This window comes from Papaver somniferum, chromosome 6, assembly GCF_003573695.1.
Source record: "Papaver somniferum cultivar HN1 chromosome 6, ASM357369v1, whole genome shotgun sequence".
Taxonomy (NCBI): domain Eukaryota; kingdom Viridiplantae; phylum Streptophyta; class Magnoliopsida; order Ranunculales; family Papaveraceae; genus Papaver; species Papaver somniferum.
In genome coordinates this window covers 148,220,365-148,245,983 of record NC_039363.1, presented here as the reverse complement: position 1 = coordinate 148,245,983, position 25,619 = coordinate 148,220,365, and the positions used below count along the sequence as shown (strand labels likewise).

The following is a 25,619-nucleotide window of genomic DNA, read 5'->3' as shown; positions in this document are numbered from 1 at the left end:
TTCATTATATCTTCTATCCATACATTCATACCGACATAATAGAGATAACTTTTGAACAAGTATGGGACAGTCACAGGTCCACGGACGTAAACAACATATCCCATAACAGTTTGAAATATATAAAATCATAAAGATTAAAATTTCAAACATCATCTTCCAAAAAATTATAATTTAAATAAATAAATCTAAAAACATAGAAGATGAAAATTGTTGGACATAACTATGTGTACTCACAATAATGGCTATTCCAAACCCTAGTTATTCTTCTAAAACATAAAGAGAAGATTTACCAGATATAATAAACTCAGACGAGATTATCAAGCATGGAACGGACAAGGGAAATTTCATCAGTTGCTTTCTTTAGCTCCTCCTTCAAAAACACTAGATTCTTTGATACAATCTCGAGATGTTCATGCATGACCTCAAAATCTTAAAGAAGATTTCCAACCAATTGTACAAACATCTGGATTGGAAGATATTTTTCATGATCAATTGCTTTATAGCAAATAACGGAAATGGGATCATCATCAAGTTCAAAGGTTACTTCATCAAAGTTGCATTCCTTTTTGCTTCCTTCCATCGTGCACTTGCTCAATCAATCCCAGAAAAGCTCTTGGCATTACCGAACTAGTACATGTATATCAAGGACTTGATACATATTTAAAGGAAAAAATCCCATAAGAGAAACCAGGGTTTCTTGTAAACGTTTGGTAACGGGCCAGTGTGCACATATACAAGATTAAGACCCAAGCCGAGGTCTATTAATGGATGGAAAAAAAAGGTTGAGAAGATGACATGAGTCATTGATACAAGGTGACTCGACTGTCATTCTAGGAAGATAAACTAGTGTATCTTTAGAAGGTAAAAGGTAAACAATTTTAAAATCAAACTGTTTGGATCAAACTACAGGAAGAGATAACACTGTTATCACAATACAACACAGACCATTTGTCAAGAAGAAGATCTCCGTTGAGGGTTATGTATATCTTCTCATTGGTCCATAGAGAGGATACACATAAAAGAATAGTAAATTTGTATATTGATGAACATGAAGTTCATCAATGGTGTTGACGCACTCCTTTTTTTACTTTCCTCCCCTATACTAGAATTATTAGGTGAATGACAAGGGTTACCTGGATCAGCTGCTTTCCTTGCTTTCTTGATCTTGCGTTTGAGGCCATTGATATTGGTCTTGAGTTCCGAGACACGATTATTGATGTGAATGTAATCAGGAATATCGGCAAGATCATTATTGAGGGAAAGAGAGAAGTTTGAAGAATTTTTTTTCTACGACACCTTTTTCTTCTTACAGGTCTTTCAGAATTATCAGTCATCCACACAATATTGTTCCTTTTACAGTTGTAAGTAGAAGAACTGTTGTGGTCATAATCAGAAAAAGCCTCTATGCAGCCTTTTTCATGATTGTTGAATGAGTTTTTAACTGGACACCGAGGAACAGGTTTAACGACTTTTTTCGACATCCAAATAAGAATGTTGTGAAGTTTTTCATTCCGTATACGAAGCTGACATTTTCTTTCAACATGACCTTTCTTTCCACAATAATAGCAGTTGACAGGAGAGTTTTTATTTGTCTTCAACTGAGTGATTCTTGTAGGCTCACGAACTTTACTATTAGATACATCTACGGTAGTAGAAGGATTTTTTTCCTTAACAAAACTTATCTTACCTGTACTTGGAGCTTCTATACATTTATATCCCAGACCACGTGTATCACGATGTTCTTTGCAAGCACAAAGCATAGAAGACAGTTTTGTAGAGCTAGAATTGAACTTTTTCAAATTTTCTTCTAATTCATTGATCCTTTTAAGAGTCGTACTAAGATCAGTCTCCAATTGTTTTACCCGTGTGAGAAAAGACTTTTCTCTGACGTTGAAACATTCTTGTTGAGAGAATACTTTGCATCGATTTCTGCAAGTCTTTCTTTCAACACAACGAGATTTTGACGAAGATCATCACATTCATACATTTTTGAACATATATCTTAGTTACGATCTTAAAGAGTAGCTTGTAATAGGCTATCATAACCCTTAAAGAGTTTTCTCAATTTTATGTTTTCAACGCAGAGAGGGGTTAGAAATTCAGCCAAGCAGGATGTTGACTTCTTTTTCTTTAGAAGACGATCAAAGAGAAGGATGTACTGTGACACTTATTCTTCAACATATTGTCCCTCTTCTAAATCGCTCCCATCAGAGAGATCATCTAATTGTTCGTCAAGACGAGCTTTCCAGTCAAGAGAGGGTTTAGACGATGAAGAAGGTGTGACCGATTTCTGAGGCATGTCAGGATTTTTAGCCAAGCTTTCCTGAACTGGTGATGCGTATTTAGAGACAATATTGTCCATCATCAGATCGCTACAAACACAGACTTATGAGGTCTTTAATGTTTTTGCCTGCTCTGATACAATTTGAAAATGCGGGGGTCTAACAACCACACTCAACAATTCGTTTGGAAATCTGAGAGGACTTACTCCAATATACTTTCTAGAGAATCATCTAGACAGTCAGACTCGATCCAGAGTAAAGTATATCAAAGAGTTTAATATCTCTAACTTTTAATTCAATCCACAATCAACAAATAGAAATCCGCGTCCCCGATTGAATAAGAGGAGTAACTTGAACGATACCAAAGACCAATGTTCAAGTGTCAATCAATGTAAATCAACAACCCAAGGTTGGATATTATAATTGATTGATCTTAATGCACAACCTGTGATATTTCAATTATATAACAAATATAATGCGGAAAAGAAATAACACAGACACCGGAATTTTGTTAACGAGGAAACCGCAAATGCAGAAAAACCCCGGGACCTAGTCCAGATTGAACACCACACTGTATTAAGCCGCTACAGACACTAGCCTACTACCAATTAACTTCGGACTGGACTATAATTGAACCATAATCAATCTCACACTGATTCAAGGTACAATTGCGCTCCTTACGTCTCTGATCCCAGCTGGATACTACGCACTTGATTCCTTTAGATGATCTCACCCACAACCAAGAGTTGTTATGACCCAAAGTCGAAAACTTGATAGACAAATCTATCTCGCACAGAAAAGTCTATAAGATTGAATAAGTTTGTCTTCCATAGAAATACCCAAGTGTTTTTGTTCTGTTTTTTGATATATCAAGGTGAATAGGAACCAATTGATAACCCAGACTTATATTCCCGAAGAACAGCCTAGAGTTATCAATCACCTCACAATAAACTTAATCGACTGGCGAAACAAGTTATTGTGGAATCACAAACGATGATATGAAGGTGTTTGTGATTACTTTTCTATCTTTCCTATCGGAGATATAAAATCTCGAGTCAATTATTTCAATTGTACTCAACACGATAGAAACAACAAGATCAAATCACGCAACTACAAAGATAATAGTTGGGTCTGGCTTCACAATCCCAATGAAGTCTTCAAGTCGTTAACCTACAGGGTCTCGAGAAGATACCTAAGGTTGAAGGAGAATCGACTCTAGTTATTCAACTAGTAACACACATGAGGTGTGGGGATTAGGTTTCCCAGTTGCTAGATTTCTCCTTTATATAGATTTCAAATCAGGGTTTGCAATCTAAGTTACCTTGGTAACAAGCATTCAATATTCATTGTTAGATGAAAAACCTGATTCAACCAAGCTAATATCTTTCAACCGTTAGATCGAACTTAGCTTGTTACACACAAATAGAATGTACCTTCATTTAGGTTTATATAACCGTACCTAAACGTGTACACCATGTTGGTTCACAAATAGTTAAACGAGGTTATCCATATGGTTACTCTCATATCAACCTTATTCATCTCAACCATAACTAGTTCAAATGACTCAAATGAAACTAGTTAAATAGTTGTTCAATTGTTATAGAAAACACAATTGAAACCAAATCGGTTTGATTCACTTGAATAAATCATGAACATTATAGCCACGGTTTGCAAAGATTGCATTCCTTATGATTTAAATGTTTAAGTCCATGAAATGGATGATTTTACAAAGTAAGCAGCTTAAGTATGCGTACGGGTATGCGTATTTAAGCAACCAGATTTGAGTTTGTTAAGTTTCCAAACTCAGCAGAAATTTTCGGTTCGAAAACTTCCGCCAGTATGCGTACGGGTACGCATACTTAACGTGACTAGTTTAGGAGTTTGTAATTCCAAAACTCAGCAGATATTTTCGGTTCGAAAACTTCCGCCAGTATGTGTACGGGTACGCATACTTATCTTGTATCCTTCACCAATTTGGTATACACACATATGCATACACTTGGTTCCCGGTTTGTGGATTTATACACTAATATGCGAACATACTATATATGCTTATATCCAAACTTACATTCTCAACTCTTTATTTCAGTCATTGAAACATTCTTCTGTAATGAAAATAGTCGTTTTCACACACTATTAGCATCAAAGCAATTTTCAAGATACTGAAATAATCATTATCGAAACAGTCCAAGCCTACATCAAATGATTGTATCACACAAAACATGTAAGATGTTACTCAGAAATTTTCTCATGATATAAGATGAACTTGGTCGAAGTAAAAGCTTACCAACACATATTTTGAGAAATATGTAAGCGAGATATACTCAGCTCGAAATCTCAAATGTGTATAGAGAAAACTATATCTTAACACGACTTATGTCTCAATATAGGAGATGGTAGAAATAGACTTTCCAAGTGATAGATGAGTTCAAGTCTCCACATACCTTTTGTCGAAGAAGTTCCACAAGCTCCCCTTAGTAGTTCTTCGTCTTCAAATGATGAACTTTGTGAAATCTAAGCTCAACTACACTATTTATGTCCTAGTTCGAGACATCTATAAATAGGCTAGAAATCAAGACTTATAGTTTTGATCACCAACATTGACAAACATACTTGAGATAGCAACGCATGCGAGTTCGACCGAGCAGTGCTCTAACAGTTTTGATCAACTAACATTGACAACAAGCTTGAGATAGCAAAACTTGTGGGTTCAACTGAGCAACACTCTAATACTAGGGATAAATTTCCATTTAGCTCCTGAAACTGGGGCACCTTTTTTTTTATAATGCCAAGTTCTATGGTGTCTTGAAATTTTCTTTTCGCCTACCTATTAGCCGACCGGTTTCTCACCTTCTATATACCTACTGTTTTCCAAATAATTACAATTCCCTAATTACTCAAAGAAAAATATGTAACCCACAACATTTTTCTTCTTTCTGATGTTGTCACCATGGTTAGCTAGAAATGAACTCATATATCGACGACGACCAAACCAGCCATGAACAATTGTTAAAATCACCCTGCAGTTGCAACATGAATTTATGTGAGAAAACAGTGTGTTGACTTCTCATTGGTCGAACATGACACCAATTGTAAACGCTAATTGTTCACACCATATAATGAATATAACTTCAATAGGTTGATATAAATAAATATGAGGAAGTCAAGGGGATTTCCATGTAATGATGGAGAGGGATTTGAAAATGAGAAGGTAACCAATACACCACCAATTTTTCTGTTTAGAAACCTATATGGACAATCCTTATACAATATGTATGTTCGGTTACGAAACTGTATACAAGATTATTTTAACAAGCAAAACCTAGTATGTACCCAAACTGTAACGAACCGAATTCCAAGAGAGTAAGTCTTCTAATCGATATTTCAAAACACTAAATTCAACGAGAACGAGTCTGGTAGGTTCTTACAGTTGAGTTGATATTATCTAGGTTTAATGACGTACAACCTGTGATGTAATTATAAAGGTAAAACATTATAAGGCGGAAAAGAAATAACCCAGACAACATAAATTTTTGTTAACGATGAAACTACAATCTTGTAGAAAAATCCTGGTACCTGGCCTATAATACACACACTAATTTAAGTTGTTACACAAATAGCCTACTACCAGATTTCAGATATAAGAAATACATGCTTCAGTTGTATTCGTGCACTTGTAAAAGCTTCTAGAAGAACACTTCTTCTCCATAGGAATTGCATTTACAAATCTTCTAGCAAAATGCTAGTTCTCTTTATAAGATGATCCTTAACAATTAGGGTTTACACATATTGCTTAACCTAATTGATCCTCCTTTACAAGATCACCTATAAATAATCTAGAGATATCTTGATCTATAAAATCTAGGGGTTATGATAGTAACCTAGATATAGGTTTAGTAACTATCAATGAAGATAGCTTGCATGTGCCTTACGATCCTCAAATAAAGTCTTCAAAATCTCACTCTTGTTCTTGAAAAACATAGATATGGAAAACAACCATATGCAACTCACACACAATTTTCTAAGGGATGGATTGTATAGTTACATGAAGCCTCTATTTATAGTGAATACACAAGCCTAGGTTGCTTAAAAACAAAGCCACCTGGTCTATGAAAGGAAACATCACATACTTGACTAAAACATCCATATAGTCACGTATTTACGGTTTCGGTTCGCGACTATTGTTGAAAGTTGTGTACAATTTCCTATTCATGAAATCAACATTTAGCCACATATTTTTTCAGCTTAGTAAATCGCTCATAACTTCTTCGTTACAACTTAGAATTTAGTGATTTTTTGCTCGTTGATTTCGGATTTTAACTCACTATAACATGGATACATTTCCAATGTCAATGTTTATTTTCACTAAAGCCTTAGGTTCAAAAAATCCTATGGTGTATATAAAAAAATATATTTAACGTCATAAGATTTTTTCTGAAGAGTGGGAACTTTGCTCTGATAGATAGAGAGGTAGAATAAACAACAAAATCAAGTATTTATTACTAACCTTTAATGAAGTTCTCGATATATATCTTTGTGAGTCTTCAATCTTTGGTCTTCAATGATAGCTTTGATTCCATACTCTACTTCTTAAACCTATCTAGTCCAAAAACGATTTTAGTAGAGTAAATCAAGAATGCATTTTGGCATCTAAATTTGAAAAATGACTTGAAATATCAATACCAGTGGGTTCAACCGAGAAATGATCCAACGTTACCCCCCCCCCCTTTAATTTTACTGACAAATTTTTAAAACAAAACATTTATGCTATAATTTCACTATACTTATTTATTTCTTGAATCTTCAACGTCTTCGATGATGAATGTGTTCACTATGTACTTTTTGAAGATCTGTAACATAATAACAACTTATGACAATAGTCAAGTTGTTATGCCGATACATAGTACCTTTTTCTACTTTGAGATTTATTATACCAAAACTTCAAAGCAAAAGTCGGTGATATGTTCTCCCATATTAGTCTTTACTTGTCTCTTTTTGGTATATTTGAAGTTTACCTTCTTCCATGTAATTCGAACTGCTCAAAAAAGTTTTGAACTCAAATATAAAAAGTCTTCAGGAATCTTTCAAACTCAAACAATTCGCGAACTGTATAAATCAACTCATGTACAATTGAAAGAAAGAGTACCCGGGAACATATCAAAATCGACCAGTTCGTGAGATGAGAAAACCAGTTTGTGAATGTGAGTTAGTTGATATTTATTCTTCACTTTTATTTAGTATCTTCGTGTACTGACCAAGTCAGTTCATAAACCTGAATGTAACTTGATTTTTCCCATTTGAACAACCATTGCTTAAATTTATATTTCGAGAATTGTCAAGTAGTAGATTGAACTTGAGGTTTCTTATTTGCAATTTAATAAATGCAAAAGTAATACACGACTTCGTTTATTCTAACATGTATCTTTAAGAACTTAAACACAAATCAATTTAGTTAAACATGAATCATAATTAAGATATTTGGATCATTAGTCGCATTAATATGTATATTGTAAGTACTTCACCTTTGATATATTCTCTTAACTAAGGGTGATCGATAATATACCAGTGATTATCATGTCTTGAGAGTTGTACCCAAATATTGTAACCTAAGCTTAAATATTAGCATTGTGATTAGATAGATTATCTAAATGCATATCCTTTTTAACTTGTTAGCTAACTGTTCCCATGGATCATGTTCTTGTCTCTTGCTTATGAGTCACATAGGAAGGTAGAATGTATACAAGAGCATAACAGGTTTTGACACCTGATGAGTGCCAAATATTGTATATATTTATCCCTTTTTGTTGGCATTTAACTCATCTTTTATGCATTAATTCTACATTTTATCCCATATTCTGTATTTTCATTGTTTTCAAGAATAAATATTTTTATTAATTAATTTTGCATTTTTAGGTAATAAATAAAGTCTGGATGACTTGTGGAGCAAAAAGAGCAGAAAAGTAGTGAAAAGCCGGGAGAAATTACGCAAGGAAGCCGCAAAGAATGGAGTGCACGTCCAAAAAGCTGGAAATGGGCTCAAGAAGAAGAAAGTTGTTCTTAAAGAAGAAGTGGGCTCAAGGTTTTCCAAGCCCAAACTCATTTCCCAAACCCATATTCTATACCCAAAAGCCTAAAACCCAAATCCATACCCGCTTGCGTCTTCAGCCGTCAGATCAGTTCTCAGAAGCATCCGACGGTCGCTCCCTTGTTGTACATCGAAGTTTGATATCTCCGCCTAACACTACAACACCTAACTCCATCTGGCGTCGTTGATTTTGTTGTATTATATAATCCAGCGGTCGCTACAAGCTTCACTCCATCTCGCCGTCAGATTGTTCTGCCATCTTCCCATCCATCGGTCCAGCTTCGCGAAACATCAAAATCCTCTACACCTTCTCAACACCCTAGCAACCTATACCTATACCCTAAACTATCGACCCATTCTTCTCCTCTTTCTTTCTTCTTCTTCCCCTCTCCTGCAACAGTGACCCTTCCCCCAAATCACTCCACCATCTTCTCCCCCAAATCACTCCACCATCCTTTCCCCAAATCATTCAACCATCACCATAACCTCCACCATCACCCGACAGAACAAACCCCCAAACAATCCCCCTAAACCTAGCTGTTTTATCCTCTCTCACCAACTGTCCTAGGTGAGGTTGATAAAACATCTCGATTTAGGGAAATTAATGGTAGCAGAAGATTCAGGAGGGAGCATAAGGACGATTCAAAGCATGGGTGCTCGATTTCAAGGCTCAATTTTCAACAAATTAGGTAACCCTAATTTCTGATTTTTGGGAAAAGGGGGAAGAACCCTAATTTTAATATGTGGGTATAAATATGTACTGTTGGGTTGTGTTATAAACGATCTCTGGGCTAGCCAGTGAACAATTTATTGAATCAATTCTCATTTTGTTTAATTTCTGTCTTAGCAACAGTTGATAGTGTGTATGTGTGTATCCTGTTTATCTGTTGCATTTGAATTCAGTTTGTTGTATGAATGCTTTAGTTATACTCATGGTTAGCATGAGCTAAGCAGCATCAGGCCAAGGCTCAGCTGAAGCCTTGTGCACTGTCAAGTGACTAGAAGCTAGGATAGTTACTTCCATGCTCTGTTTTGCTTGAGCAAATGGGAGATACCAATGCACATAGTGCATGTGATTGGCTGTGCTGTCAAAAGACAGCCAATGCTAGGGGCAGACTATTGAGCAATTTAGTATTCTTCTATTTCTAGATGTATGCATAGGATCAAACTCAACCTAGAAACATGTCATTTGATTAGGACACAAGGTGGATCCTAAGCCTTGGCTTACCCACCAATTCCTTCTCAGTCACTTACATTTTCAGTTCTGTGTGCTTTCAATTCAGTTTATTTTCTTGCCTTTTTTTTCTTGCACTTTGAAGCCTTTTGTGCACTGAAGTCAGTGCACAATCCTCACCTGGCCCTTGGCTTCCAAGCCTTGGTTCTTTGCTGCTTTACCTTGCTGTTTTCTTAGTTGTTTCTTTGCTGCTTTACCTTGCACCCTTGGTTCATGCTATTTACCTTGCTTTGCTCACTGCCATAGTGCATTGTCACCATTGTTAGCTTAGGTTTCTCTTGTATGCTCCCACTCCCTGTGGACTGACCCCCTGCTTACCTTCTATATCATAACTTGGCCTTGTATACTTGCAAGCTTTTGTGTGCTTCCCATTTTCACACCAAGTTTTTGGCGCCGCTGCCGGGGAGCTGGCTGCCATATTTTTGAAGTTTTCATAGCTGTTGTGGCCTTGTTGTGCTTGCATAGTTGTGTGTGTTCATTGCTATCTTGTTCACTTGCTAACTGCTGCTGGAGCTGTGCATTATTTGTTGTTGCTGCCAAGCCTGCTGCAAAGCCTGCTGCTGCTGTTGCTGCTGCTGCTGCTGTTGCTGGTGCCTTCTCTGCCAAGCTGTGCTGTGCTGTTGCTGCCAAGCCAAAGTCTGCTGCTGCTGTTGCTGCTGTTGCTGCTGGTGAACCAAAGCACCTGCTGCTGCCAAGTGAAGCTGCTGGGCTGCCAACTGAAGTGAAGCTGCTGGGCTCTGCCTTCTTCTAGTGGGCTTGTACTTTTCTGAATTGGGCTTCACCAAGTGCTGCTGGGCTCTGCTCCACCTGTTGCTGCTGGGCTTGGACGTGAGCTGCTTAGGACGATCATAAAGCCCAACTGGGCTGTGCAACTAAAAGGGGACTAAAAGCCTATTTTTGGGCTTCCCTCCAAAAAACAAGTAAGCCTAACCCATGAGTTAACCCACTTGGGCCTCATTTAAATTCAAATTCGGGCTTGTAATAATTAATTTAATTATTTATTTGGGATTGTAATAATTTTTATTTATTTTTCTTTTTCTTTTTTTTTTTTATTTGGGACTGTAATTATTTTTTTTTTTTGTTTTTTTTTTTTTCTTTTATTTTTCTTTTTCTTTTATGGGTTTGTTTAATTATTATTATTGTTTTTATTTTCTTTTATGAGTTGTGATAATTTATGCTAGGTTTAGTTCAAAAACTTTTCCAAAGCCCAATTTTAAACCAAAAACAAAACCCCTTCTTTAAACCAAAACCCATTCAAAACCAAATCTTCATAACCCTTGTGGGCCAAATTGTTTCCGATTGCTCTGTCTGACCAACATGTTAGTTAAGGTACCTACTAGGACATGATTGTGACCTACAGAGACCAGACAAACAGACTTGTTAGAATTAACCCAGACGAACCTATCGAAATTCTAAGTTCTGAGGGAGACAGTCCAGATCAACCAGAAACAATGGGAGAACCACGTACCCTCAAGGATTATATGTACCCAACTAGAGCCAGTCAACCTTCTTGTATTTTGCTGCCCGAGGCTAATGGCCATTATGAGCTGAAATCAAGCACAATACAGATGCTTCCTATTTTTAGAGGTGTTGAGAATGAAAACCCGTACCACCACGTGAGAGAATTCGAGGAAATTTGTGGAACTCTGCGTTTCACTCAAATGACCGACGAAACCCTGAAGTTAAGGCTTTTTCCTTTCTCCCTGAAAGATAAGGCAAAGGCCTGGCTCTATGCTTTACAGCCTCAATCCATCATGACATGGGATGACCTCATAAAGGAGTTTTTCAAAAAGTTTTTCCCGAACCACAAGACTGCGACAATTCGTCAAAGTCTGAATAGCTTTGTGCAATTAGAAGGTGAGACCTTAGCTAGATACCTGGAGAGATTCAATGAATTATTGCTCCAATGTCCCCATCATGGTTTTGAAAAATGGAGACTTGTGCAAATTTTGTATGAAGGTCTAGATGTGTCCACCCGAACAACGGTTGAGTCGATGTGTAATGGTCTATTCGTAGATAAAACTGCTGACGCGTCTTGGGACTTCTTGATTGAAGTAGCTGAAAAGACGCAACAGTGGGAATCCATCCGTGAAACCAGAAAGACTACATCCGAAGCAAAGGCTTTTAGGATTGAAGCGGATTTTGAGGGTAGAGCAAACATGGCATCAATAGTTAGGAGATTAGAAGAGTTAGAACTACATAAAAATTCAAAACCTTCCACCACTACTCTCCGAGAACATGTCGCTTCGTCTGTTTGTGCTGCTTGTAACGACCCCAACCATCAATTCCAAAATTGTCCAGATTTGCTTGCAGTCCAGGAGTCTAGGCTTGAACAGGCACATGCCATGTTTCAAAACCAGAGCATAACCCTTATTCACAGACCTACAATCCAGGATGGAGAAACCACCCTAACTTTTCATGGTCAAAAGGACCCACTCAAGGAGGACCATCTCAACCCAATCAGAGCTATCAAAACAATCAGGGATATCAGAACAATCAAGGTTATCAACACCCGAGAAACCCTCAACAACAATCAAACTCTCAACAACAATCATATCCTCAACACAATACGACAAGAGATTATCCACCCTAGAGGAAATGTTCCAGAGTTTGATGCAAAGTCAGAAAAATCTAGATCAAAAGATGGATCAAATATGTGAGAGAGAAAAGGGTAAACTTCCGAGCCAACCCCAACAAAATCCAAAGAGGATATTTCAAACAGGCACAACATCCTGCACTGAAACCTCACCTGATCAAATCCATGCCATTACCACCCTCCGAAGTGGTAAAGTCATCGAGAACAACGTAGGCGAACCTAATGATCTGATACAAATTCCACGTTGTCTCCACAACCCCAGAAAACCAAAGAATCTGAGCAAGTTGGAAAATCTGACAATTCTGCTGTGAATGTCCCTTTGCCAACTCATCTTCCTGTTGCCCATTTCCTCAAAGATTGATCTATCAACAGAAAAGTACCCATTACAATGAGATGTTAGATCTGTTCAAGAGAGTCAACATCAACATTCCTTTTCTTGAAGCAATCAAGCAAATCCCTGCTTATGCCAAATTCCTCAAAGACTTGTGTACTCAAAAGCGCAAGCTCAATGTGCAAAAACGTGCTTTCTTAGCTGAGCAGGTGAGTTCCATCATTCTGAACAAAACTCCACCCAAGTTTAGGGATCCAGGATGTCCAACAATTTCTTGCACTATAGGAGAACACACGGTCAATAAAGCGTTATTAGACCTAGGTGCAAGTGTTAACCTACTGCCATATTCTGTTTATGAGCAGTTAGGTCTTGGGGAGTTGAAACCAACATCTATCACTCTACAACTGGCAGACCGATCTGTCAAGATTCCTCGTGGAGTGGTCGAAGATGTTTTGATCAAGGTTGACAAATTCTATTTTCCCGTAGACTTCATTGTCTTAGACACTCAACCTGTACAAAACCCAGACTGTCACATTCCTGTCATCTTAGGACGTCCTTTCTTGGCTACGTCCAACGCGATCATCAACTGTCGGAATGGAGTGTTAAAACTGTCTTTTGGTAACATGACGGTAGAATTGAATGTGTTCGATATTAGTCAACAACCTGTGAATCTTGATGATGATGATGTGCATGAAGTTAATATGATTGAAGGATTAATGCAAGATTCGTTGACTAACATTCTATCCGTCGACCCCTTTCAAGCATGTATGGAGAACTTTAACCCAGATTCCTATGATGATGCATACTGTAGTGACGTCCTATCTCTGCTCGAATCTGTACCTCAAATGGACGTCACTGAAAGGAAATATGAAGTGGAACCCCCTTACTCTCTGATTCCAAGCTTATTCCATCCATTGTTGAGCCACCCAAGCTTGAATTGAAAACATTGCCTAGTACGTTGAAGTACGCATTCCTAGGTTCTTCTGATACTTTACCTGTCATTATTTCATCATGTTTAGACACGGAACAGGAAAGTAAGCTTTTAGAAGTACTTAAGGAACACAAAGAGGCCTTAGGATGGACCATCTCAGATCTCAAAGGAATTAGTCCCACCATTTGCATGCACCACATTAACCTTGAAGAGAATGCCAAACCATCGAGGGAAATGCAAAGGAGACTTAATCCTAACATGAGAGATGTAGTCAAAGGAGAGATCCTGAAACTACTTGATGCGGGTATCATATACCCAATTCCCGATAGCAAATGGGTTAGTCCCATTCAAGTTGTGCCTAAGAAGTCAGGCATTACTGTTGTTCAGAACGACAAGAATGAATTAGTCCCTACTCGTACAACCACAGGATGGCGAGTATGCATCGACTACAGGAAGTTGAACACACAGTAACAAGGAAGGATCACTTCCCGCTCCCTTTCATTGACCAAATGCTAGAACGTGTGTCTGGACACAGTCACTACTGTTTTCTAGATGGCTTTTCCGGTTCTAACCAAATTCACATGCTCCGAAGATCAGGAAAAAACTACATTCACGTGTCCATTTGGGACGTTTGCTTATAGACGTATGCCCTTCGGGTTGTGTAATGCACCTGCTACTTTTCAGCGTTGCATGATGAGCATTTTTTCTGACATGATAGATAGTTTTCTCGAGATCTTTATGGATGATTTCTCTGTTTTTGGTTCCTCGTTTGACGAATGTTTGAAGCATCTTGCCCTCGTGATATCCAGATGTAAAGAAAAGAACCTTGTTCTAAATTGGGAAAAATGCCATTTTATGGTGAATTCAGGAATAGTTCTAGGACACATCATCTCAGAAAGGAATTGAAGTGGATAAAGCTAAAGTTGACCTCATTCAACATCTACCACAACCTTGCTCTGTGAAGGAGATCAGATCATTTCTAGGTCATGCTGGTTTTTACCGGCGATTCATCAAAGATTTCAGCAAAATCTCCAGACCTCTGTGCAGTCTTCTCTCCAAAGATGTTGCCTTCAATTTCGATGCTGCTTGTGTGAAGGCATGGGAGGAATTAAAAACCCTTCTCACCACCGCTCCTATAGTCCGACCACCCGATTGGAAGCTTCCGTTCGAACTTATGTGTGATGCCTCTGATTATGCTGTTGGTGCTGTTTTAGGACAGCGAGTTGATAGACTACCATATGTGATATACTATGCTAGCAAAACCCTTAATGATGCCCAACTCAATTATTCAACTACCGAGAAGGAATTGCTTGCCGTCGTTTTCGCATTAGACAAGTTTAGATCTTATCTGATAGGGTCTAAGATCATCATATACACAGACCATGCGGCTTTGAAGTATCTTCTTTCCAAGAAGGATGCTAAAGCTCGCCTTATTCGATGGATACTCTTATTACAGGAATTCGATCTCGAAATCCGTGATAAAAAGGTTGTGAGAATGTGGTTGCTGATCATTTGTCTAGATTACTTTAGAGTCTATTGATGAATTGAGCTGATTAGAGAATCATTCCCAGATGAACAGCTGATGTCTATCTCAGACCTTCCTTGGTTTGCTGATATTGTTAACTACCTCGCTACAGGTAGGATGCCCTCACGTTGGTCGAGACAAGACCGCTCTAAATTCCTGGCTGAAGTCAAACATTTCCTTTGGGATGACCCATATTTGTTTAAGTACTGTCCAGACCAAATCATTAGGAGATGTGTCCCCAACACTGAACAGAAAGATGTGATATCTTTCTGTCATGACCAAGCATGTGGAGGCCATTTCAGTGCCAAGAAAACCGCTGCAAAGATCTTGCAGTGTGGATTCTATTGGCCATCATTGTTCAAGGATTGCCATGATTATTGTGTTGCTTGTGAACGCTGTCAAAAGCTAGGAAGCATTTCGAGGAGAAACATGATGCCATTGAACCCCATTTTGATTGTGGAGATTTTTGATGTTTGGGGGATAGACTTCATGGGTCCATTTCCCATGTGACAGCAAGTTGTACATCCTAGTCGCAGTTGATTACGTTTCTAAGTGGGTAGAAGCCATAGCAACCAGAACAAATGACCACAAGGTGGTACTTTCATTTCTAAGGAAAACATATTTGCACGTTGTGGTACCCCTAGAGCTATCATCAGTGACGGCGGTTCACATTTTCGTAACAAGTACTTTGAGTCTTTAGTACGCAAGTATGGCATAACTCACAAGGTTGCTACTCCGTACCACCCTCAGACTAGTGGACAAGTGGAAGTGTCTAATAGGGAAATTAAGCACATTCTGGAGAAGACGGTCAACCCGTCCAGGAAAGATTGGTCATTGAGATTGAATGATGCTTTGTGGGCCTATAGAACAGCTTATAAGACACCAATTGGCATGTCCCCCTATCGTCTAGTGTATGGAAAGCCGTGCCATCTACCTGTGGAATTAGAACATCGTGCCTACTGGGCAATCAAAGAGCTGAACTTTTCTCTGGACGAAGCTGGAATTCAACGGAAACTTCAACTCAACGAGTTGGAAGAATTGAGAAATGAGGCTTATGACAGTGCCAAGCTGTACAAGCAGAAGATGAAGATTTCATGACAAGCGTATTCTACGCAAATCCTTCACTCCTGGTCAGAAAGTCTTGCTGTATGACTCCCGATTACATCTTTTTCCAGGAAAACTGCGTTCCAGATGGAAGGGTCCGTACCTAGTACGCACAGTTTTTCCTCATGGAGCTGTAGAGCTGGAGGATGTCTCCAACAAGAACGTTTTCAAAGTCAACGGGCAGAGATTAAAGCCATTCCTTGAGCCATTTCCACCCGACATTGAAACAACCAACCTGGAGGACCCAGTCTATGTGGACTAAACTGGTCCACTCTTTCCCTAAATAACCAAAAAGTTTTCCAAATCTTTCCCTAAAAACCAAAATTTTTCGTTTTCCCATCAAAACCAAATGTTTCCCAACAAAACCAAATTTTTTCCAAAAAGTCCAATCCCATTAAAAACCAAATTTTCTTGTAGATAATGTGTTAGTTAAATTTCCTTTTGTATATTTTGTGCTCATCCATTGTGACTCCTAATATGATGGATTTTTGCCTTGAATAACGGAGTTTTAATCGAGCTGCCGCCGTACAATCGGGTATTCTCTCTCCTTTTACTCTACTCAGCATGTTCCTCTTCATATATTGTTTTATAATTCTTTCCATATTTTGAAACATTGAGGACAATGTTTAGTTTAGGTTTGGGGGTATAGAGTAGATACCATGATAATTGCCATAATTGAAAACGAACTCCTTCTTCTTTTTGAAAAAATTGAAAAATTCCAAAAAAAAAAAAAAAATTCAAAAAAAAATTAAAAAATTAAAAAATGAAAAATCATAAAAATGGAGCTCATTTACCTTGAAATGTTGACTCTTGTGCAAATATGTATTTTTATTAGGAGTCTTAGTCTAGATATTTAGGCACCCTGATTCTAGCACAATTCACATAGTGATAAGAAATTTGCACGCGCACGATCTACCAATACATGTATGGCCTCGATCTTCAAGGTGTTTGATAGGAAGTTACGATTGCCAATCACTTTAGAATACTGAACGAAACTTGACTAGCTTGTTCTTTGGTTGGTTGGGATAGAAGGTGGAGGTTACATTAAGAAAGACAACCATCGAATTTAACTGGGTGCATCAAAAAGGGCTACCTCTTGCAAAGTGTCATGTAATCTTTTGTTTCCTTTTGTTATGTATCAAAAGTGTTTCCTTGCAAAAAAAAAAAAAAAAAAAATGTATATATTCAAAAAAAAAAAAAAAAAAAAATATCAGAAAAATACAAAAAAATCAAGTATTTATCAATTCCATCATCTCTTGTTCCAAAAATAAAAAGAGAATAGTCAATGTAAATAAGAGTCATGTAAAGAGTCATTTTTGTTGTTTTTTGTAATAAGCAAGGAGGGTGTATGCCATTGATGTACAACGCGAGTAATTGTGAAATACCTCCAACTCATTCACAATTCTCGTAAAGTCCGGACAGCTAGCTAGATTTCGACCTCAGTTCTTAGCCTGAGAAACTATCTCTTGGTGATTAGTAGTCATAACTTCAGATCTTTCTTTACACATGTGTAGATACACTTTACACTCTTATCACATGTCTTTTTTTGTTATCAGTGCTAGGATTGTGCCTTCGATAGCTAGATTGACATCTCCATTTTGCTGTGAGCTTAAACTGTTTTGCACATGTCACATTTGATGGAATCTGAGCTTATATTTTGACCTAGAACTTTGTAGGTACGTTCTAAGCAAACCTTCACGAGACTTCAACTCGTCCACTAGGGACACTTAGTGGTTTAAAAGGCTTAGTGCATACGCTAAATGCATTCGAGAGACCAGCGACAGTGGTATAGTTAGGATTTCCTTAGTTTTGTTTTACTTGAGGACAAGTAAAATTCAGGTTTGGGGGTATTTGATGAGTGCCAAATATTGTATATATTTATCCCTTTTTGTTGGCATTTAACTCATCTTTTTGCATTAATTCTACATTTTATCCCATATTCTGTATTTTCATTGTTTTCAAGAATAAATATTTTTTTACTTAATTTTGCATTTTTAGGTAATAAATAAAGTCTGGATGTTGCGGAGCAAAAGAGCAGAAAAGTGTGAAAAGCCGGGAGAAATTACGCAAGGAAGCCGCAAAGAATGGAGCGCACGTCCAAAAAGCTGGAAATGGGCTCAAGAAGAAGAAAGTTGTTCTTAAAGAAGAAGTGGGCTCAAGGTTTTCCAAGCCCAAACTCATTTCCCAAACCCATATTCTATACCCAAAAGCCTAAAACCCAAATCCATACCCGCTTGCGTCTTCAGCCGTCAGATCAGTTCTCAGAAGCATCCGACGGTCGCTCCCTTGCTGTACATCGAAGTTTGATATCTCCGCCTAACACTACAACACCTAACTCCATCTGGCGTCGTTGATTTTGTTGTATTATATAATCCAGCGGTCGCTACAAGCTTCACTCCATCTCGCCGTCAGATTGTTCTGCCATCTTCCCATCCATCGGTCCAGCTTCGCGAAACATCAAAATCCTCTACACCTGCTCAACACCTAGCAACCTATACCTATACCCTAAACTATCGACCCATTCTTCTCCTCTTTCTTTCTTCTTCTTCCCCTCTCCTGCAACAGTGACCCTTCCCCCAAATCACTCCACCATCTTCTCCCCCAAATCACTCCACCATCCTTTCCCCAAATCATTCAACCATCACCATAACCTCCACCATCACCCGACAGAACAAACCCCCAAACAATCCCCCTAAACCTAGCTGTTTTATCCTCTCTCACCAACTGTCCTAGGTGAGGTTGATAAAACATCTCGATTTAGGGAAATTAATGGTAGCAGAAGATTCAGGAGGGAGCATAAGGACGATTCAAAGCATGGGTGCTCGATTTCAAGGCTCAATTTTCAACAAATTAGGTAACCCTAATTTCTGATTTTTGGGAAAAGGGGGAAGAACCCTAATTTTAATCTGTGGGTATAAATATGTACTGTTGGGTTGTGTTATAAACTATCTCTGGGCTAGCCAGTGAACAATTTATTGAATCAATTCTCATTTTTTTAATTTCTGTCTTAGCAACAGTTGATAGTGTGTATGTGTGTATCCTGTTTATCTGTTGCATTTGAATTCAGTTTGTTGTATGAATGCTTTAGTTATACTCATGGTTAGCATGAGCTAAACAGCATCAGGCCAAGGCTCAGCTGAAGCCTTGTGCACTGTCAAGTGACTAGAAGCTAGGATAGTTACTTCCATGCTCTGTTTTGCTTGAGCAAATGGGAGATACCAATGCACATAGTGCCTGTGATTGGCTGTGCTGTCAAAAGACAGCCAATGCTAGGGGCAGACTATTGAGCAATTTAGTATTCTTCTATTTCTAGATGTATGCATAGGATCAAACTCAACCTAGAAACATGTCATTTGATTAGGACACAAGGTGGATCCTAAGCCTTGGCTTACCCACCAATTCCTTCTCAGTCACTTACATTTTCAGTTCTGTGTGCTTTCAATTCAGTTTATTTTCTTGCCTTTTTTTTCTTGCACTTTGAAGCCTTTTGTGCACTGAAGTCAGTGCACAATCCTCACCTGGCCCTTGGCTTCCAAGCCTTGGTTCTTTGCTGCTTTACCTTGCTGTTTTCTTAGCTGTTTCTTTGCTGCTTTACCTTGCACCCTTGGTTCATGCTATTTACCTTGCTTTGCTCACTGCCATAGTGCATTGTCACCATTGTTAGCTTAGGTTTCTCTTGTATGCTCCCACTCCCTGTGGACTGACCCCCTGCTTACCTTCTATATCATAACTTGGCCTTGTATACTTGCAAGCTTTTGTGTGCTTCCCATTTTCACACCAAGTTTTTGGCGCCGCTGCCGGGGAGCTGGCTGTCATATTTTTGAAGTTTTCATAGCTGTTGTGGCCTTGTTGTGCTTGCATAGTTGTGTGTGTTCATTGCTATCTTGTTCACTTGCTAACTGCTGCTGGAGCTGTGCATTATTTGTTGTTGCTGCCAAGCCTGCTGCAAAGCCTGCTGCTGCTGTTGCTGCTGCTGCTGTTGCTGGTGCCTTCTCTGCCAAGCTGTGCTGTGCTGTGAAACGCTAGCAGATTGGGAAGCTAACAAGTGATTTATGAGTGTTGTATTCACCTGACTAAAACTTGTTCTTTGGTGGAAATAGGTGAGACTTATTTATACAAGTCGCAACGAAACATACCCTGGTCTCGTACGAAGTGGAAACGGTTGAGTAAATAAAAGAAAGCGGTAACGGGTAACGCTTGGAATTGATGTTTCCATAATGAAGGAAACGTTTCACCATTACTTCTTGTATTTACTAACCGCCTTACTCTTATGACACTTTCTTGTAACAGGCGTAGTGTAAGCCGCACGCTGTCAACCGCCAGACCAATACCCTGATGAGCATCCCCCAGTTTGTGACATGTTTTGATGTCTCGAGTGCTTTGTGTAGCATGTTGCTATTGTTTAGAAAGTTGAGATTGGGAGGCTTGCCGGCTCGGTGGTGACCTTCGACGGTTGAGATTCTGCATCTTGAGAGGAAGGTTAGCCGTTGATTGTGGTTACCTTCGGTTGGTAGCCAGTGTCTTGGCCACGGTGCTGGCATGGCTTGCGCATGCTCTTGGCGTGGCTAATTAGGGTTTGGTGTCGTGACCATAGAATTGGCATAGCTAAGCGTGTGCCGTGGCCAAAGAGTTGGCAGCGTAGCCAAAGGTTGCCACAAGTCGTTTGGTTTAGTGGCGAGCTTGTACGGCTGAGATTTGCATCTCAGAAGGAAGGATAGTCGTTGATTGTTGCAACCTTCCGTTTGGCAGCCAGCGGCATGGAGGCATGGTCGACATGGATTTGGCGTGGCCAAATTAGGGCTTTGGCATCGTGGCCAAATTAGGGTTTTGGCACCGTGTCCAAGAGTTGGCACTGTAGCCAAGAGATTTCCACAAGTCGTTTGGTGGCAAGTATATATGGCTGAGATTTTCATCTCAGAGCGAAGGGTAGTTGTTGCAACCCTCCGTTTGACATCCAGCGGCATGGAGGCATGGCCAGCGTGGCTTTGGCATGTTTTAGGCGCGGCCAAGCTAGGATTTTGGCATAGTTTTAGGCGCGGCCAAAATTGCGGTTTTGGCATAGTTTAGGCGCTGCCAAAATTAGGGCTTGGCATTGGGCCAAAAGTTGCCACGCGTTTGGTGGAGAACTTGGACGGCTGAGATTTGCATCTTAGAAGGAAGGGTGGTCGTTGATTGTTGCAATCCTTCGTTTGGCAGCCAGCGGCATCAAGGCATGGCCGGCATGGCTTTGGCGTGGTTTAGGCGTGACTAAGCTAGGATTTTGGCATATTTTTAGGCGCGACCAAAATTAGGGTTTTGGCATAGTTTAGGCGTGGCCAAAATTAGGGCTTGGCATTGGGCCAAAAGTTGCCACGCTGTTTATGGGTAAAAATTGATTCTGCTGTTTTTGGTAATTTGGGGTGTGTTGATGAGAAACGAGTTCAAACCCTAAACAAATGCACTGCACGGGAGTGCTTTTAGGTTCGAGAAATCAATCTGTAAGACTCTGGCCTAAACCAAGAAATGGCCGTTCCAGATTCAATTCGGTCACAAGGTGAAGGAGAAGGGTTGATCTTAGGGAGGGAAGCGAAGAAGGTGTTGAGATTGTAAATGTGTTGGCTGTTTATGACTTGTATTAGAATGTTGAACTGGCTTGCACAATGTAAGCTATCAGTTCTGGGCGTTTTCTGGATACTCTGATAACACTTGGTTTTTCCGTCTGTGTTGGAAATAGGTGAAGGACCTATTTATACAAGTCATTGAGCGCAACCCTCATGTCGTAGGAAGTGGAGAAGGTGAAGTGATGGAATAGTGGGGTCGTGTAAGGATAATGATTGTCACACGATCACATCTTTTCCCACTTCCCTCATCACTGTTAACCGCCCACCTTTTCCTGACACGTTCTTGTAATGGCGTGTTGCACGCTACACGCTGTAAACCACCAGACCAATACCCCAGTAAGCATCCCCCAGTTTGTGACATGTTTGATGTCTCGAATGAGTGGGTCGAGTCGTGGGACCCGCCGCAAGAAATAGCATACAGTGCTATCAGGTTAAATAACTAAATTATTTATGGAATTGATATTCATGAAATATCGTGTATGCTCGACGCATGTAATGCCTCGCTTTTAATCAAGCAGCTCAAAACAATCGATATGTATGAATCATCGTTGTTTCAAAGCTTGATTGAACAAGTCGCGGATTAATCTCTTAAAATGGCAGCATGTCCAACCATCTTCGAGTGATCGTTTGGAGGCCTCATCGGCGGGCCACCATCTTGTCGATCACTCCCCGTGATAGAGTGACGAACGGTAATCATTGAGACGCTTCATCGATTGCCTAATTTTAATCCAAGCCGTCGGACCAAGCTGGCAAAGTTGGACGGACGAGATGATTTACGGCACATGTTCATTGTCGTTGATGGATTTTAGGCTTTTTAGAGGTGCGCAAACAACTCCTCTTTGGATTGATCGAATTCAAGCATGGGCGCTGGTTTTGGTGGGACCGACCGGTCATGCGTGGAGACGGCCCAATGCCGTGCATGTATACACCTCTCGGTCCCATGAAGGTTCGATCTAGGCCACTCGATTTGACAGGTAAAGATGAATGGCCGTGATAGATTTACGACAGAAATCCATTGCCGCAAAGGATTAGAGGCCGCGCAACATGCCATCTTTGGGAGCGTGTTTCGATGCTCCTGGCCATAGTCTGCCTACGCCGGCCGGTTACACGCACAGGTGGTCCCATAGTGATCACGTCAACATCCTTGAGACTTCTTGAGTCTATATCTACTCCCTCTGTTTAGGCCGGCGAAGATGGATGGACGTGATCGAACTACGGCAGATGTGCATTGCCACAAACCCTGATTAGGGTTTTGAAACAGTCACGCACTCGTGAATTTGTCCAAAAGATTTGGTGAGCTGCGCTTCTCCTTTGGGAAGACCGATTGTGTAGGGCCCACGTCGGGCTAACGGTGAACATATGTGCACCTTCTTGATGACCTAGGTGCGATCTAAGCCATCCAAATACGCTGGCTAAGTTGGATGGTTGTGATCAATTTAAGACACTAGTGGAATTTCCATGACCCTTAAAAGCATCGCTCCCGTCATGTTTTGAGTAAACGTTCATTGCTCCGTGACCATGCTGTGAGCAAGCAGATCAGGTAAGGGTAGAGTGGGCCCTCCATCATGTGCGTTAGCGCTTTCCTAATCATTCATGGGATGATCTAATCCGTCCAACCAGGATGGAGAAGTTGGGCGGTCGTGATCGTTTTAAGACTGCCTTGAACAACTTATGTTCGATCGAATCTCTACAAAGAAGCACGGCCACCCAACTTAAGGTTGGCGCTTGACGGTGCCAGGAGATGTTCGTGTGATGTCCGACCGGCTAGGGCGTAAGTGGGCCCACTGGTGGTCATCACGACAATCACCTATTCTTGTCAGGGTTTGGCTAGGCTTGTTAAATTGTGTGGCCAACTTGTGTGGCTGCGATCGTTTCTGAGACTGATATGGACAATTTAGATTTCCCTTAAGGAAATTAAGCATGCTCGATCGGGCTAACCAAATCGTGTCGATGTGAGACTCTCGCTGTCAGAGAGTGAGGTAGCCTATGTGGGTATTTCATGCACATCTCTATACTGGCACTTCGGGAGATTCATGCTACTCTGCTGAGAGTGAACACTCAATCGTCATGTCATGTCAATAATGAGAGTTCGGCTGGGAACATAGCACGGAAAATACTAGGAAAATAATGTATTAATTAATAATGCTGGCATATAGTAGAATTCACAGTATATTTGGGATTGCTACTGTGCGCACCATTCTGAATGAATTTCATATATATACTGAGTTGTCCAATATATGTATAAGTAAAGAGGTTTGAGCACTCGTTACTTTCAAATGGCTTTTGTTCATTTGCAGGATGACAACGCATTTAAATACAGGGTTTTACAATTTTGACCCTGCACTAAAAACCACCATCAACATTAAGTCCCTTGCTTAGCACGTAACGGTGACATTGTTGCGCGGTAAGCACTAGATGGTGACAGATAAAGAAATTATCAAGAGGAGTTCGATGCACATTACCAGGATAGAGACTGGCTTGGTCCTTACGTAGGGAACGTTTCCTTTCAGCGCGGTTATCATCAGATAGATAAGTATCTACTTGATTGTTATCCCGTATCTGGAGCCTTTATACACGGCAAGTAGAGACTTATTTTCTTCCTGGGATCTAGCTGATTTACGGAATATAAAGAAGATGTTGAGCCTTTCCTCCCATCGCAGAATTGTTCTTCTTCTTTGTTTCAGGTATTACCCCATGTTCATTGTGCAGTTCGATTTTTGATTGATAATAACAATTTTATTTACCAGTTGTTGGTATGATCATAACGTCCCTTTTTGCAGCATATGATGGGGACTGCTGGTGATGATTATTCTTTTACTTCTCCAGAGAAGAGCTTCGAAGTCGACAAACCTGAGGCTAGAGCGTTCGAGGAGGTGATGGCCAAAATAGATCCTCCATTTCGTGAAGCTGATCGTGCCATAAAGGGTATGTCTCTTCTGCAACTACGTTTCGTTCAGGAACGTGCTCAGGCTTTCTTGGCTTCAGTCGGCATGGAGGAAGAATGGAGGCGCGGCGAAGCGTCTTAGCTACAGAGTGCGAGAGCTGAAAGGTTTGCAGCTCGGCTAAAGCGACGAAGGATCGAGCATCAGCGACCTTCCATTGAAAACAAGTATGATTACCCTGTCCGTGATGGAATCATCCTCCTCGATTCTGACATGAACGAACCGAAGCATCTTTAGAAGGCTGTTGGGGAAGTTCCTGAGGGAGAGATCAAAGTAGATCCCGTGAAAGGTATTGAAGCAATCGTCGGAGGCAAGGCTGGCGCAGATGATGAGGAGATCATGATAGCTTCATCTGGAGAAGATGTTGAAACAGATCCCAAAGATGACGTCTGCGCGTATCTTGAGGGGAATATTGAAGCAACTGTTGAGGGAGACTTTGAAACGTCATCAAAAAAGGAGGTCGACGCAGACTCCAGAGCGGATGCAGTAGCTTGTGATGAAGATGTTGAAGCAGTTTCCAATGATGGCTCTGGTGGAGAGACGGCTGACCTCACTTATGATTAGACTTTCCTCTTGTCTTCCTCTATTTTTTTTTGTAGATGAACGCTCCTTCATAGTTTGTAGGAATTTCTTTTATACTCAGCAACGACTGAGTTTAGGTTTGATTAAACAATGTTTCTTCTATTTATGTTATCTTAAGACCCAACTGTGACGCATTCCCGTAGGGACATAATAGAATCCCCCCATTTCATCAATTCATGCATATAATTAGTGATGCGTTTTATGTGTACTGTCTCTGTGATGATTGCTCACGATCCCAAACAATGAAGGAGGATGTGATAATGAAAGAAATAGGTTAACCACGAACCTATATTACGGTTGGCAAAGTTTCACAAATCCCATTGTGGTGATGCCACTTCATTGTTGGAGTAGATCATTCCCTCTGACTACCCAAACGGATCCTCTTTGTGCTTCCTTCCAATATGTAT

General features: G+C 39.9%; 1 pseudogene; it reads left to right on the top strand.

The window, feature by feature from the left end:
- The first annotated feature begins 5,436 nt into the window (after positions 1-5,436).
- On the top strand, positions 5,437-25,194 carry LOC113291635 (annotated as a pseudogene).
- Positions 25,195-25,619: the final 425 nt, after the last annotated feature.